Source organism: Condylura cristata, unplaced genomic scaffold (assembly GCF_000260355.1).
Source record: "Condylura cristata isolate star-nosed mole 26May11 unplaced genomic scaffold, ConCri1.0 scaffold00038, whole genome shotgun sequence".
NCBI classification, from domain to species: domain Eukaryota; kingdom Metazoa; phylum Chordata; class Mammalia; order Eulipotyphla; family Talpidae; genus Condylura; species Condylura cristata.
Window position 1 is genome coordinate 6,666,552 of NW_004567139.1, and position 17,005 is coordinate 6,683,556.

Consider the following 17,005-nt stretch of genomic DNA (forward strand, 5'->3'; position numbering starts at 1 on the left):
AAAAAATAAATAAAATAAAATAAAGCTTTCCAATAATAGTAATAATTCAAAATGACTATTCAGTTTTAAAATATATTCCGGGTCTTAACCTCATACACACACACACACACCATACTGAAAATAAAAAACATCACAGGCAAATGAAAAAATATATATACATGTGTGTGTGTATGTGTGTGTGTGTACACATACATCAGCACCCCAAGAGAAGGAATGGATTGAAAGCAGGCTGCTGCCACTTACATTTTTATACTGGTCACAGAGAACACGTGAGATGTAACACGATTCTTGAGGCAGGTGGGAGCAGTCTAAATGGGATAATATCACTGAAGTGGCTGAGGGAATAAACATTCCTATCAACCTAGAAATTTAAATGCAACTCAATTTTTCTTTCAAGAGTCAGAGCAAGATGAAGATATTTTTAGATACGATTAAGAGACCCGCACAGATCTAAAGGGAGACACAGGAAAGGGAGAGTGAAAGAGCGGCCGGCAGGTGTGGACGCAGGAAGCCACGGCGCAGACAGACGAGCAGACTCCTGGACGACAGAAGCAACTGTCACGAAAAACATTCGATAACAATAACTGGTAAGTTGGGCCTCGCTGAAATCAGAAACTGTCGGGCCCTCCCTGGTGGCCCAACGGGTTAACGCGCAGCACTGTGAAGCTGTCCGTAGCCACTGCAGCTGAGCTTGATCCTGGCCAGGGAGGGACCCACAGGGCGCAGCAGACCCACCCTGTCTCCAGTGTTTCAGACCATCCGCCTGTTCTGCTCCCCACTCTGTCTCTGGTGACTCCTCTCACCACCCCACACCTCTGGCCTTACCCTAGTTCTTGTGTGCATAAATAAATAATCCTTAAAAAACAAAAAAAACTTTGATACAAGATAATGTCAGGAGCAAGAAGATCAACCACAAACCGGGAGGGAACCTGGGCACAGGGGGGCTGTTCACCAAAATACACCGCGAGCCCTTAAATCTTGGCAAGGAGGGGCCACCCCCAGGCGGAGGGGAGGGCAGAAGCTTCCTCGTGGGTCTGTTTCTCAATCCGATGAACCCCAAGTAGTCCTTCCCACATGGTCGTTTTGGGGAGGCACAGCCGGATCCCCTTCACCTGGTGAGAAGCTCCACCTCATATCCAACCCATGTGCGTGCTCTGTCCCAGCCTGGGAGGGGAGATCGAAAACCCTCAAAGCTCTGGGCCGGGAGGGCATGACTTTAACAGTCAAACCAGAGAAATGCAGCACAAGAAACAGACATGTGAGCACATGCTCATTTAAGAACACAGGTGCAAACAACAATGGCTGAAGAGGAACCAACCAACCATGACTATCAAAACTATAGCAGGGGCCCTCCCAGGTGGCGCAAGGGGTTAAGGCAGCGCTGTGAAGCTTCCGCAGCCGCCGCAGCGCGAGTTCGATCCCCGGCCAGGGAGTGACCCACAGGGCGCAGCAGACCTCTCCTGTCTCCCCCCTGCTCCCCTCAGCAGTGTGCTTTTGTCAATCTGCTGATCTGCTCCCCATTCCTAAAATGTGAGCTTTTCTAGCTGGCTCCTGAAGAAGGCTGCCTGGGGGACACGGCTCAGGTGCGAGCAGGTGGAGAGGCCGCCCAGGCACCCCACGCCTGCAGTGGTGGCCACAAGCAAGCAGAGCACCAGAGGCAGATGCCGGCTTTGCCAGGAGGTTCCCTGGGAAGCCTGTGAGATGAAGAGCCAGGCTCTTGGGGGCAGGGAAAGCCAACCAGCCTTTCCTCTCTCCCGAAGTTCTGCAGCTGAGGCTCTGGAAATTAAACTAACAAAAGAAAGATTAACAAGATAAAGAAACAGCTTATTAACATGCCTGGGACTCGTGGGAGAGGCTGATGAGGAGTGATTCAGAGGTTAGAGCTCAGGCTTAAGTAGCTTCTCAACAACAACAAATTTGCAAGGAAATGACATCAGGAAGAAAAGGGATTCAGGCCTTTCGGGGAGGCAAACTGTGGGGGTGCCCGGGTGGGGACTAGACTGGGGAGAAGAGACCCCATGTAAGGTCGCCGCCCACTATGCCACCTCGCTGGGGAGCCCCTGCTGGAACCCAGGCACCCAAACCGAACCGGAACCGCAGAGGGAGACCCCTTTCCCAGGGCCCGGTTCATTTGTCCTGCTTTAGGGCAGGAATGGACTTGAGGGGCGGCCTGCGGGCCGCAGTTTCTCAGCATCTTCTCCAACGATTAACAGGACCACGTGGCCTGGCCTCCATGGCCCACGTTCTCAAAGATGCCCAAGCCTGTTAAGTGAGGCGCCCTGGGGTCCCTCCCTGGGGAATCTGCACTGCAAGAGTTGCGGATTTTTTTTTAATTGATTTTCTTAATACAAAAAGAGCATAAGGAGGAAAGGAAAATGGTATGTAATCCCTCTGCCCAGATAACCCCTGCCGACATTTGAAAGCATAAAAGCGACACAGCTACGTGGTCATAACCACAACGGAACCCAAGGATTGGCATGGAAACGTGGGGTCCCCTCCCTCCCCGGCCCCCACCTCGAGTCCAGGTTTCTCTTCCCAAGGCAGCCAGCGACGATGGAGTCCAATGTATTCTGCAGGAAAGAATTGCCTGATGCCTGCACTACAGCCTTTCCAACATTTCCTTTTTGCCCCAAAGAAATAATACTGCACTCCATTTTGCAGTTGTTTGCTGAGTGGACGCCGTAGCTTCTCCTGCATCTGCACATTAACCACCCCAATCCCAGTGCGAGGGGAGGAGTCCTACCTGCAACCGTTGCCTACGGGGATGGTACTCTGAGGCCGGGAGTCGGCAGACCCCACTGAGCACCTGCCCCTGGAACGCAGGTGCATTCTGGAGCTCCCTGGTTGCCACCCCGACCCAGGCAGAGCCTGAGAAACGCCCTCACCCCCCCAGCCAGCAGAGCCCTGAGCTATCTCGCAACGTGCTGCGTCTGGGCACCGCGATCATAGTTCAAACGGAGAAACAGTCCTATCCAAACTCCACTGTCCACCGCGAGGGTCTCTGGGGGCCTGGCAGCCCGACGCCGGGGGTCATTCCTGGCTCTCCAGCTGAAGAGGGTGCTGTGCCCGGAGGCAATTGTTCCTCTGCAAAGCATTACGGGTAGACCCCCAAATCACCGCTCATCCATTTCCCACCTTGGCTCAGAGCCCAGGGAGGGAGGCAGCCACGAGGCGGCCCTCAGAGCCCTCTCCCTCCTTGCCTGGCCATGCGCCGCTGCTGGCCAGCTTTCTGGCTGGCTGTCAAGTGGTTCCAAAGATAACGCAGCTATTGACAGGCCTGAAGCATCATTCGCTTCTCACTTATCTTTTAACTGGAAAGTCTGTCTGCTAATGCGCCTAATACCCTAGCGGCCTCTCCTGGCTGGAGAGAGGGCACCTCGCTCGCTCGGAGATCTGCAGGTGCTGCAGGCGGGCGCCAGGCCCTTCCAGGGTGGTGGTTTAGCTCCTGTCCTGGTGCAGTTGGGGAGGTGGTGGGGGAGGCCCACGATCCTCCCTGCAGAGTCCCGGAGGTAAGGAGAGCTGGAGCTAAGAAGCACACCCCAAATTTAAGTCCCACCTGGGGTTGTCCACCTGCATGCCACCACCATGCTCAAGGGGGTACGGGATGCATCTGCTCCCCTGTTCCCCAGGGGTGGCGAGCTGGGCCTGGCGGTGCTGCCAGAAGCTCACACTTGACTGTTCTCAGGAACAAAGCCTGGGAGCCTCCTCGCAAGCTGGGCTGGGCTGGGCGTAGCTGAGAACTCCGGTCTGCAGGGTTAACAACACAGAAGTGAGACACCTCGGGGCCAAGCAGAGCTGAGTGAATGTTTATTCACTCACGTCAGCTTTGAGGATCCTAATTCCAGTGCCCCCAAGGCTGGTCCCAGCACCTCTGACTGGGTGGAAGTGGGCCTCCCTCCCTTTCCACCACAAGCTCCTGTCTTGATTGAGACAAAACTACAGCTGTAATACATGCAGTCTTGGCAGCTGAGGGTGGGACCGGAGAGCAGCAGGTTGGAAATGCCACTTAAATGCTTGCCCGGGAAGAAGAGGCCTCTGGGACAGGTGCGTAAGACAAGAGAAAAATCCAGAACGCACTCTGCACTTCCCAGAGGATGCAGGTCTGTCTCTCCTCGCTCCCTCCCCAGACCCCAGCAGTTTAGCTCCTAAGTGGGGCTGCAAGGCGGGAAAGCTCCCTCCCCAGCAAGCTGGATGCCCAGAGGAGGCACCTGGGGAGCAGACCCGTCCACCTGCCAGACTGTCAGGAGCAAGGGCAAAATGCCGCTGCCTGCTAACTCAAGGGTCTAGAAATCTCTCCTGCTTTGCACAGCAGCCAGATGCTGTCAGAAAGAAAAGTTAGGGGCCCATCTCCTGTCACATTCAAAATCTCACTTCCAAAGGAGCCACAAAAGGCAACCCAACGGAAGGAGTGAGGCGTGAGCCAGTGAGCAGACGTGCTCTGGAGGGAGGCTGGAGGCATGGGGTGCTGCTCAACACCTGGCCAGGGCCCCTCTCCCTCCCACAGACGGAGATGGAGATGACGCAAGGGGGCGGACAGTCAGCTAGGACCCAGGCACTTCTAATTCTTGCCCCACTGGGCTGTCATCAGGTCAAGCCCCAGGGACAGCCCAAGGCTGTTAGAGGGGCTGCACCTCAAACAGGCAGCAGGGAGGGAGGGAGCTTCATGATCAGAACATGCACGTGGGTTAAAACGTGTCAAGGGTGGAAGCCAAAGGACACACAGCAAATCTATGCAGAGGGGAGCGAACGGCGGCCGGGAGTCAGGGCTCTTTTGGGGAGGTCGGCATGGTGCCATGAGGCCGGAGGCTGGCGCGACACGGGAGGGCCGGCGGGGGTCACAAGGAACGTAACTACGTGCACCGTGTACGTTATTGCAAAGCCCGTTCACACTGATGCTTTCAACATTCCGCTCAATTCATCATTATTGAACTTGCCAGCCAAGCTGCAGGGTAAACCTCCAGCCAAAGGTTTAATTACACTCAGGCAGACTGGCGCATTTTTCATGTCCCCCAGAGCTGCCAGAGGAGAAAGATGCAGCTTTCGTGACAGCCAGGATAATAGGCACGTTTGCGGGGACAGCTGCCGCTCTCTGCGGACTTCCCGGCAGGGCAGAGGGGCCATGGGGCCCACTGAGGCTCTCCAGCACACACCAGGAAACTTGCAAAGGGGGGCGGTTTTAGGGAAAAGCTATTCAAGTCCAGAGATGCCAGCTGCTCCGCAATCTGCCCATCCTTCCTTTCCTCAGCTCCTGCCAGAGAGCACGTGTGCCTCAAGCCTGCACGCACACATGTGCAGCCCTGATCTGTCTGCAGCTCTGACGCCCAGCGCACGTGGATTCACCTGTTAGTGATTACGGGAGTCAGGGTCTCTGACCTCACTCACGCCTCCTTTTCTCCTGGCTGTGTTCGTACCTGCTTCTGTAGGGGTCAAACGTGAACCTAGAATGTTTTATTCCTATTTGTTCGCTCGAACATCATCATCCTCTGTCACATTCAAAATTACCCAATAATTGGGAGAAGAAGGAAGGCAGGCTGATGATGAGGGAATGAAGGATTTGCACAGCCCACCTCTTTATCCAGCTCCTACAGGTCACCTCCATTTTGAATTGGGTAAGATGGATTTGCCTCATCTACAAACTGCTGTGCATCACAACACACAAGGAAAACCTAAAACTATAAAACTTCTACAAGAGAACGTGAGAGGAAGTCTTCGTTACCTGAGGGTAGGCAGAGATAGTTTAGATCTTACAGAAAAGTATGCTTATTATAGAAATAATTGACTGGAAAAAATTCAGGTCTTTGCTCTTCAAAAGATAGTCAACACAATGAAAAAATGAAATGGAGTATTTGCCAATCATACTCCTGATAAAAAGACATACCTAGAATATGCAAAGAAAAAAAAAAACTCTCAAAACTCAATTGCCAGAAAATTAACCAGTTTAAAAAGTGGGCAAAAGTTTTCAACAGACCTTTCAGGTTTTCAACAGACCTTTCACTGAAGATATGTAGGTGGCATAGAAGCACGTTAAAAGATGCCCGGGGCCCTCCCTGGGGGCGCAGCAGTTAAAGAGCAGTACTGTGAGACGCAGCCACTTCAGTGCCAGTTCGATCCCCGCCCCGAGCTGACCCACAGGGCGCGGCAGACCTCTCCTGACCCGCCCGCTGCTCCCCTCAGCAGTGTACTTCATCAATCACCTGTTCTGCTCCCCACTGTCTCTGGTGAAGCCTCTCACCGCCCCCTGCACCTCTGGCCCGTACCCCAGTTCTGTCTGCATAAATAAATCTTAAAAAAAAAAAAAAAAAAAAGAACTGCTCAGTACCAGCAGTCTCTGAGAAAGCAAATTAAAACCACAGGAATTATCATATACCGATTGAGCTAAAAGGACAAAAGCTGACAATACTAAGTGTTGGTGAGAGCGCCGAGGATCTGAGCCCTGCTGACTGCAGTCTTAAAGGGTAGAGCCACTTTGGCAGTTTCTAAAAACTTAAACATACACCTTCCATACACCTGAGTCACTGCACTCGTACATGGCTACCCCAAAAGAAATGAAAGCATACACCCCTACAAAGACTCATATGCAAAATGCACCCTTCCAGTAATAGCCCCTAACTGGAAAGAATCTAAACAATCTAAGTGAGAGGTGGACAAATGTTACACAGGCGCACACACACATACAGGTACACACACACACACACACACACGCATGATAAAATACAACTCTGCAGTCAGGTTGAGCTATGCTGCTGTGGCTGTGCTTTCATAGTGGTGCACAAATATCAAATTGTGTGACATCGTACCCTATAAATGTGCACCTTTTATGGTGTGTCAAGTGCACCTTGATTAAGCTATCACAATTTTTGAAAAATTCTGAGCTAAAAAAAACATTCATTTTCTTGTTGGTTGCATTTCCAGGGCCTCTGGATGCTCGTCAGGCATTATGACTGTGCCAGAAGAGAACATTAAACATGTCATTTCCAGACACCCTCTACCACAGCATCCTTTCCCCTTCCACTCTGTAATCAGCGTTTCACGGAACTGGCTCACTTTGGCAAATACGGCAAAATCTGGGGTTGATTTAGAAACTGCTGAGTGGCGAGGGAGACGGGAATGCTGCCAAATTGTCTCTAGAACCAGAGAGGTCCCGATTTCATAAAACCTGCGCCGGGAGATGTGGAAACGCGTGCACTCTGCCCCCACGCTGCCTCTCTGCTGCGGCCACGCGTCTTGCCGGTTTCCTCCCCAGTGTCTACTTTCAGAGAGCAGCGACCGGCTCGGATTTATGGGCTGCTAAGCCCCTGCACCCCGCGACATCTGCCGGAGGTGGTTGTACTGTGAATACGACAGAGAGTGAATGATACGAGCACTCAGAGGACGACATCTAAGGACACCATCAACGCAGCGGCCTCCTTCAGGAAACGCGCCGCCCAGACCCACAGCCCACGAGCTGGGGGGCGGGGACACTCAGAGAGCCGAGAAGGGGGTGACACGGTCCCTTCGGGCTCCCAGGACGCATGAGCGTGCTGCTCACGAGACGGCCCGCACGATGTTCCTTGACCTGGAGGGAGAAGCTGGCCCGCTCTGCCCCTCACTCGTTCAAGCCACTTAACCGAATGGCGTAACCGGTGGTCGGGGCGGCGCGTGGAGCGGGCCTCGCCGGCCAGGAGCAGCGCCTGACTTCAGCGGGACTGAGCGAGCCGCCGTTCTCCTTCTTCCTTTCCTCCCTCCCACCCTTCTTCCCTGTTCACATCAAGGCTGACCGTGGAAGTATTTGATTTCTCCCCTTGGGGCATCCCCGTAGCATCTGGGTGGTCTCCATCTGGGTAGCATCTGCAGGGGGGCAGGCAAGGTTTTGCAGCCGAATGGCCGAGGGGGCCACAGCCGGCCTGCGCCTCTAGCACACGCACAGTGAGCGCCCGGCGGGAGCCTGGGCCTGGGGCCGCCCGGTCTGTGCCGGCCGTGTCCTCAGACGCCTTCCCTTTCCGTCCTCTGTAAAGCCAGAGAGGGCTGTGGCCAGAGCTGGGCTGAAAGCCACAGAGAAAATCGCCCAGGTGGCCTGGCCAGGCCGGGGTGCTCGTCCCGCAGGCCGCTCCGCACCGGACACACGGCGTCTGGCCTTTCATGGCGGGGAAGCGGGAAACAAGTCACGGCCACAAGTCCCAGAGCGGACTCTGCTCTCCTGGTGGTGGCCAGGTGAGGCGGCGACGCCTGCGGCCTCACTGCGCAGTGGCCGTCACCAGCAGGCTGTCAGGGGAGCAGGGAACAGGCCCCCAAGTGTGCGCTGCCCTCGTCAGAACAACCTGGTCCAGTGGAAGGCAGCCGAGGTGGCTGCCCTCCTCCCTCTGGGGGCGGGAAAGGCCAGGCTCGGAAGGTGGCAGGCAAGGCGGGTGACCTCCCCTGGACACGGCAGTGAGGGGCCTTCAGGCCGACTCTGCTCACGGTGCCCTGGCCCGACCGGCGGCCCCCCGAGCTGCAGGAAGCAGCGCGTCCCTGACCGCCCCGTGCCGCCGGCTGGGCGTCTGGCTGCTGCCCAGCCATCTGCACGGCTGGCACAGGACTGTCCCTGCAGTCGGGCTATGAACCCTCGGGGCATCATCGTCACCCGCCCTGTTCTTCTCGACTGTAGGGCAAGGCTGCGGCAGTCTTCAGTCTGAAACTGGAGGGCTTCCACGTAGCCCGGGGAAGCAAGCCTCAGCCAGCACGGCCCCCCGGGAGTGCATGACGGGCCCTCGGCGCCATCAGTGTTCCCGGGAAGGGATGGACCCTCATTCAAAGCCGCATCTTGCTTTGGGCCGGCCAGGTCTGTCTGAATGATCAGATCTGGCATTTTAACGAGCAGACTGCTGCTGTTTCGATATATAACTAGGCGAGTTCTGGGGTCTGTCTGGAACATTTTCAGAGAAAGGAAAACAAGACACAAACCGAAACATAGGAAACAGATGAGGAGGCCCCCTGTGCTCCTGAGTGGGGCTGTCACGCCCCGCAAAGCTGCGGGCTCTGCTCAGACTGCGAGCTGTCACTGAACTCCAGGCCAGGTAACAATCCCACCTAAAGACTGGACCGAGACGCTAAAACTCATCTGGAGAAAGGAAAATGTGCAGTGAGCAGGACTCGTCACGGAGCAGGTGACAAAACAGTCATTGTTCCAAAGAGCTTTCTTGCTGTTGGGGAGACATGACACGTCCTTCAGACGCGCCATCACCCCAGCAGCCCCTTCAGACAAAGACACGAGATGTTTCCAGAGCACCATCGAGACGTGGCGACTCCAGGGCGCCTGGTGATACTGGTAGGTTATTAGGCCAGAAGGGCTTTCCTGTGGGCCAGATTTCCCAAATCAGGTCCGCCCCACCCCCGCATCTTCAGCCACCTGGCGGTAGCTTCTGCTTCCTCAGCTATTCTCAGGTGGAGAGACCTGACAGGGAGCCTGCAACGAACCTTGCAGCGCTCATCCCCAGCAGTCGGGGCCGTGCCCCTCTGACTCCATTCCAAAGCCGGCTGAGTCCCGCCCATCCTCCTTCCCCCCCTCTGATGCTGCCAGCTGAGAGGTCGTCTCTCCCCATCACCTGAGGCTCCCCGAGACCCTTCGCCCACTCCTGGAGGGTGCAAGCACCAGAACTAGTGATGTCGCCACCCGGCAGACAAACCACCCAGCGCTTTGGTTTCTGCCCCTTATTGTGCCAGCCCTTCAGTGAATCTGTCCGAACGATTTTGGCCAAATCACCCTAACAGCGTTACTAATAAAGGAGCCTCCCCCAGAATCTCCAGCCAGGCACCCAGGTGGAGCTCTTTGCTCCTGAATCCTGCGCCTTTGATCCCACTGGCCCATCCACCCACCTTTTCACCTCCCCCAGGATGTCCCTGCTGACCAGGATGCTCCCCGTGACTGGATGCTCCCTCCATGGATGCTCCCCCTGACCTGGGTGCTCCCTCCATCAGGGGTGGTCCCTCCATCAGGGATATTCCCTCCATCAGGGATATTCCCTCCATCAGGGTGCTCCCTCTGACCGAGGTGCTCTTGCTGACCAGAACACCCTCTCCACAGACACACTAATGGTTCCCCTCTCCTCTTTTTAAGCTTTCTCAAAGAAGCCTCCCCTTACTGACTTAAGTACAACAGCAGCCCATCACACTTCACATGATTTTCCTTACAGAACCAGTGCGTCTTTGTCTATTGTCCATGTTCCACCCCCTCTGAACCCACTGGAAGTTAGTCTGATGAGGAGGGGCGCTTTTAGCATGCTGCTGTAGCCTTGGATTTAACGTGACACCAAATAGACACTCGATGAGTGAGTGCGTAAAGGCACTGGCCGACTCAGCGACTGAAGAGCTGGATCCCTGCCATGGTCCCCTCGCTCTTTCCCGCCACCAGAAGGGGGTTGCACAACAGAGCAGAGAAGCACCTCAGAGCGGTCCTCACAGCCACAGCCTCGAACCCACCAAGGAAGCACGCAGAGGGTGCGTCCCCGGCAAGGGCTGTGCACCCCACCCTCTCATCCGCCTGGGGGTCCCGTGCTGCGTTCTCAGGGGGCGGCTCTGGGCGACACAAAGCTGTTGGCGGGCAGAGGCAGGGACAGCTTCCGTTGCCTCGATGGCTCCCTTCCCACCTCCGACAAAGCAGCTGCCGGCAGTGTAACTTTCGGCTTAGGTAACATCTTATTTGCATGCTGAAACCATGTCCTTTTTCCTGTTACTGAAGTGAAAGATTGCTTCTCTCTAATTATGCCGCAGGCACTCCGGGAATTGAAAGAGCAGAAAACATGTCAGGAACAATTTACAAATCGTGGCTATTTGAACGCACGCTCGCCTGGACTCCGGGAAAGGTGGCAAGTGGGGGGATCGTTGGATTAAAAGGTCAGCTCTCCTCAGCAGACCTCTGCTTCTCCTTGTTCTCTCAGCCCTAACTAATTACAGACCAAAACCCTAAACACCCATGTGCTTGTGAAAATTAAAAAAAAAAAAACTTCCCCCCATCTCTTAATCGTTTCACATGTTGAGTTTAGGAAGGAAACTTTCCCTTAATTGCTCCTGCCCCACCTTGGAAAAAGTAGAAGGAAGTGAGGCTTCCAAGTTAAATAACATGGCTTACGTCATCAGCTCTAAGCTTTTCCACTCAGAGAAAGTGTTGGGGGTAGCCAGGTCCAGGCACAGTGCTCCAAAGTCAGACACAGGCAGAGGAGGCCCGAGAGGCTAAAAAACTCCAACTTCTTCGGGCCCTCCCCGGTGGCGCAGCGGGTTAAAGCACAGCACTAAGCAGCTAAAGCCACCTCTGCATGAGTTCGATCCCCACCCGGAGGTGACCACAGGGTGCGGCAGACCTCTCCTGACCTGCCTGCTGCTCCCCTCAGCAGTGGACCTGGCCAGTCAGCCTGTCCTGCTCCCCGCTCTGTCTCTTGTGAATCCTCTCAGCGCCCCTGCACCTCTTATGTGGCCCAAATGCACACCAGCAAGAACCGGACAAATCTTTCTTTTCCTGTAAAAAATATGAAGGGCTTGGCCAACTTGCCAACAGAAACTTTTGAAGATATGGATGGGGGTGGGTTCGTCAGATGTCGCACTGCACTGTTTCGTTCATTCGTTTCATTATCGACGCACACCTAAAATAATATTTGAAACACTATGTTCATGAAGCAGCGCTGCTTGCGTGCACCCTCACATCTCAGCAAGCAGCTTTAGTGCACGTCCGTTTCTTTGACACCGGTGTTGAGTCATCACAGAGGCTTTCTGAGTCATCCAACAGTTGCCGGCGGCACCTAACTGTCTTTCATCTCATTTTTACTTTTATCCATTACAATCTCCCTGAGAGAAAAGGCTCTGCTGAAAGGGAGATCAGCCGTCCGACTTTGGGGCCCCTGAATCAAAATGACTGTTGGCAAATCAAGTGAAAACATCCACGCAGGGGAGGGAGGCCGGAGTCAGACACCATGGGAGCAGCCCTGGCTGGAGGACTGACGGGGCCCAGCCCAGAGCCTGGCAGAGCTGGGGGGAGCCCCGGGGAAGAACGTGACCAACAGGGGAAAGGCTGCTGGCCAAAGTCAGGGGGGTGGACTGAATGGCTAGGCAGAGAGAAGCCCGGAGGGGGCACGAGCCGGGCAGGAAGGAAGGAGGAATGTGAGCGGGGAGAAGGGTGGCCGAGGACAGCAGCCTGCACTGGGGCTGACGACCGGAGGTGTGGGCAAGTGAGGAAATGAGAACAGCCAATGTGAAGCTCTATTTCAGGTTTTTGGAAAGGTGAGAGAAGGACGGGGTGGCAGCTCAGAGGGCACACAAGAGACTCTTGTGAGCGCCACAGGAAGGTGGACGGAGGAGGGGCGCAGAGCGGGCCGAGGGGGAGGGCGGCGGCCGGGGACGGGGCGGTGGCCATAAATGGCCGAGAAGCAGGACATCTGGAGCCAGGGGACCGCAAGTTGAGGGTGTCTGAGCCTCATGGTCTGTACTTTCATTTTTTTTTTTTTTTTTTTAATATTTACTGGGGGCCCTCCCTGGTGGCGCAGCGGGTCAAAGCACAGCACTGAGAAGCTAAAGCCACTTCCGCATGAGTTCGATTCCCGCCTCTCCCGGAGGTGACCACATGGCGCGGCAGACCTCTCCTGACCCGCCCGCTGCTCCCCTCCGCAGTGGACTTCTTGATCTGCCTGTTCTGCTCCCCACTTTGTCCCTGGTGAATCCTCTCACCCTCCACATCTCTGGCCTGTACCCCAGTTCTGTATGAATAAATAAATAAATCTTTAAAAAAAATGTACTGGGGTACAGGCCAGTGGTGCGAGGGCGGAAGGAGAGAATTCCCCAGAGACAGAGTGGGGAGCAGAGTGGGCGGATCCACCCACACACAGTGCTGAGGGAGCAGCGGGGAGACAGGAGGGGTCTGCGGTGCCCTGTGGGTCCCGCCCTGGCCGGGGAGCGACCTCGAGGTGGCTGTGCCCAGCTTCACAGTGCTGCGCTTTAACCCGCCGCGCCAGCAGGGAGGCCCCGGCCTGCATCTTCTCACATCAACGCTTAGACCACTTGGCCATCCCAAGGGCCTTATAGCCTGTATTTTCTCAGTGCGACTGGAAGGACATTAGCTAAGACCAGGAGGGGGACTGAGAAGGGGCTTCAGGAGTCTGGGGAGCCTTGGGCAATCACCAAATACCCCACAGAGAGCGCTGACCAGGCTGGAGGGCCTGGCGGGGCTGCAGGCCTGGCGTGGAAGGTGCCAACCCCGTGGCTGCTTTCTCAGGCGTCCGCACAGGGAGCAGGACAGCGCCTTGGACGGGTCAGCGCTCAGGACCACGGGAGTGGAAAGTGAGGGAGGCGGACGAGAGCGGGGAGGGGCAGGGAGACACCAGGCAAAGAAGCGGTAGCGGGGGAAATGCCCCCAGAGGCCGCGGGAGGAAGAGGGGTGGGCGGGGGCCCAGGTCAGAGGGCAAGCTATGAGGCGCACGCCCGCCGTGAGAAGCCAGACGTCCACAGGGAGGGACAAGGAGTTGCACGCCGCGGCCTGCCCACGGGGAACCGGCGCGAACAGGCGGCTGCTACATGGCCACCCAGGCCCAGCTCTTCCTCCTCTTGGGCACTCAGGGAGGAAGTCAGGCGACCTGGGGCTCGGCTCTGGCCAGTGGACTCGGCACCCTAAAAACACCTCTCACAGAATCCCTCTCACTGTGCAATCCCTGTGTCTGCAGAGGGTCCGGGGGGGGGGGAAGCCCCCACCCGGGAGCCACCAGAGGAAACAGTGTGGGCGCCGAGTACCGCCAGGGGCGTGCAGGGAACAGCGTCCCCAGGCTGCCCAGCGGGGTCCACGGCCGAGGCAAGAAACAGTCCTCTCCTGGGGACCTGGGGACCCGGGGACCGCTTGTCACGGCAGCTGGCCTGCACTGACAGAAAGGAGTGCTGAGCGCAGACACACCGGGTTGTAACTGGGCTGAAGCCAGCTGGCATGAGCCCTGCCGCCTGGCTCCAAGGCAGGAGAGGCTGGCGGGGCAGCAGAGCCCTGGTTAAGTGCTCGCAGGTGGGGAGGGGGCAGGGAGAGGGCACCCCGCAGGGGCTCCCCAGGGGAGGGAGGGGCCTCATGAGTGGGAGCGGCAGAGGAGACACCTGTTGCGGGAAAAGCCTACCCTGGCCAATCCTCTTCGCTCCCGGGTCAAGTACACATTCAGTATCGCTCTTGAATCTTCCCTCAAAGCACTTTCCTCTCCGCTCTCTGTCCTTTTCCCGGTTTGAATTTATCTCTACGTGACTTTACTGAACATAAAATTTACACACATATTCAAACACATAATATATGTCCCCAACATGTCGTAATTATTTTACTACAATTTTACACTTTTATCTTTATTAAGGGTTTTGATGTTGTAAATCTGTCTTGCCGACTGGCCCACGAGACGGGGTCACTGCTGTCCTGGGCCAGGCACACAGCAGGTGCAGTGCACCGCTGCTGGGTGAGAGAAAACGCCACAGAGGGAAGAATGGTGACTTCCTACTAAATGAGCTTCCATGGCAATGCAAGGAAAAACATTCATAATTTTCTTTTCGAATTATAAAAGTTACTGGGGGACAGAACAGATGACAAAGAAAAATCTAGAATCTCCTTCTCCTGAGAGTCTTAGGAGGAGAAAAAAAAAAAAATGAGATAGCTGCCTTCCTGGAGTCGAAGAAGGATGAAGAGAAATCGTTGAATAACACTGTATGGTTCCTTCCAGCTTGAAGAGTCGATTTGCCTATTGATTTGGGGTGACTCCTTCCCTATCTCTTCTAAGTGAACAGTAGACTAAATTGAATCTCTTGGCTCCAGGCTTAAAAGAGGCTATAAATTTCTGTGGACCTTAGCAGAGATGACGTGACCATAGACCAGACTGGGGAGCTGGAAAGAACAGGGTGCGGCTTCTTGCTCACAGCCCTCCAATCTCCTTCCCCCCAAACAACAAGCTTGCAGACCCAGGAGCCACGCTGGGGGGGCGGGTGGGGTGTGGACACTCCCTCATTACCAGCAGAGCGTTTTCCAGGCTAAGTTCTCCAAGAGGCAGTTACGCTCCATCAATCCCCAGGGAATGAGCCCTTCATAATTGATAGCTGTGACTTTGATTTCAAACACTGCGCCGATCAGATTGAGGGCTTTTGTGCCTTTGTCAAAATGAGCACTGTTGCAAAGTTCTGAGAAACCGATAATGCTTTACCCACCTCTCCCCCTCCAAGAAAAAAAAGAGGACAAAGAGAAAGAGCCCAATCTGGGGCTGGCGGGAGGCCCCTGGTGTGGGAGGAGCCTCGGCTCTGCCTACCCAGGGTTCCCACCTGTCCTGTAATTCACACCTGCCAGCAACCAGGGCGTGAGGAAGGGGTGGATAACGTGGGTGTGGTGGGAGAGCTCTATTTTGCTGTCAAAACCCACCGCACGCAATAGGAAACTCTGGTAAGAAAGCCTGTGAGGCCACTGTTCTCAGCAGGTGCAGGAAGAAGAGGGGCGCAGTTTAGTCAGTTCAGGGCACGAAGTGGGTAAGTGGGGTCCCAGGCTGCTGGTGGGCTCACCACCCCGGCACAAACACTGCTTTCCTCAGCTCTTTGCTGCCGGCTGCCCCACGGGTGCCATTGCACGTGATGGACAGACACGACACAGATCCTGCACCAAAGGGCCCAGCGGGGAGCTTCTGGCATGGGAAGTCCCCCAGGGCGACACACAGCAACCCAAGCTGATGCCAGACGGGCGAAAACCAACTGCAGAAGGGAAACAGGAGGGGCCCAAGGCTCAGCCCGCAGGCGTCCTCGGGGTGCCACGTCTGAAATGGCCCGGTGGTGTGGCTCCGGTGGGGAGCCGGGGAGCATGGGGGGGGCCTCTGCAGAGCGGCTCGGGGCGGGCGCTGCAGAGAGTGAGCTGGGGAGGCGGCCGGGGGCCGATGGGGAAGGCAGCTGAAGGAAGCCGGGGTTCGCACGTGACCACGGAAGCAGCCGAACGACTGAGGGGCGGCGTGTCTGTGAGGGTGGGACCGTGTTTATCCTGCCCGTCACCGTTTCCCGCGCAGCAGCGACTGCATGAACGCCCAGAGCTCTGTCTGCGTGGTTGGCCAGGAGCTCCTTGGGTTCTTTTGCGGTCGGTGTTGCTGGGAGCACGGTGGGGATGAGGTGGGATGTGAAGGCAGGGCCAGGCGGCAGGCAGGGCCGGGAGGTGCCGGGATGGAGAGGGGGCAGCTTGGAGCCGCAGTCCTGGGGCGGCGGTGCCTGGCAAGGAGAAAAGCCCCCACCACCAGTGCTGCAGCTACACGGGCCAAGCTCGTCTCCACACGGTTCCCAAGAGAAGCTCTTCCATCTGCCCCTCGAGGAGAGAGGAGCAGCTCAGTTGCCAGCCGCCCGTCGCCCCCACCAACGCTCCATGTCGAGTTTCCTCTTTGCATCCCGACGCTCTCTGCTGCCTGCCACGGTTTGCTTAGAGTTCACGGAAAGAAAAATCCATTTGAACATTACCCTCAGCAAAACCCAGTGGAGAGAGTTCAATAAATTCTCTCTGTGTGAAGGATGACTGGGAAGGGGTATTTTATTTAGCCAAATACTGTAGTTAAATGAAAATTGCTAATATAGATCATCCACAAATTGCCAATTTTGAAAGAATTAGGGCTTAATAAAGTGCACATAATCCCAGAGCCCTATTAAAGGTTTTTTTCATCATGGGTGTGTGACTCAGAATCTTAAAATCAACAGCCGTCAGCGCACGAACTTATGAAGACTCAGTTTTCGAGTTTTACGACTCTTCTATAGATAGCCTATTTCCAAGAGGTTATCAAAAGCACTTAACGTCAGCCGAAGCCAAAGAGCTTTCCTCTGCAGACAACACATCACTCCTTCATGCTCTCCGCAAGTGTTTTTGATGCTCCCCGCATCAGCCGCCGAGGGACGAATGCTCATCACGCGCTGCCCCCGAGGAGTCCAGAGAGGGTCACGGCCCGTGCGGGCAGTAAGTGTGACCCAGCTTTTAACTGCCACGACAGAAGGAAAAGGCAGAGGAAGTAAGCGTCCTGTCAGTGCGGGGGCGGGAGACCAGCGG

At 55.6% G+C, this 17,005-nt stretch overlaps 1 protein-coding gene and 1 long non-coding RNA gene across 5 annotated transcripts in view; one reads left to right on the forward strand and one right to left on the reverse strand.

Annotated features, from left to right (window-relative positions):
- The window catches only part of SLC39A11 (solute carrier family 39, member 11), a 212,718-nt gene that overhangs the window by 100,830 nt on the left and 94,883 nt on the right, over window positions 1-17,005 (reverse strand). The gene's annotated exons all lie outside the window — the stretch shown is intronic.
- The window catches only part of LOC105854422, a 2,622-nt gene continuing 2,468 nt past the window's right edge, over window positions 16,852-17,005 (forward strand). Inside the window, exon 1 of the long non-coding RNA XR_001146109.1 lies at window positions 16,852-16,967. This is a non-coding gene — a long non-coding RNA (uncharacterized LOC105854422). The remainder of the gene's footprint in view (window positions 16,968-17,005) is intronic.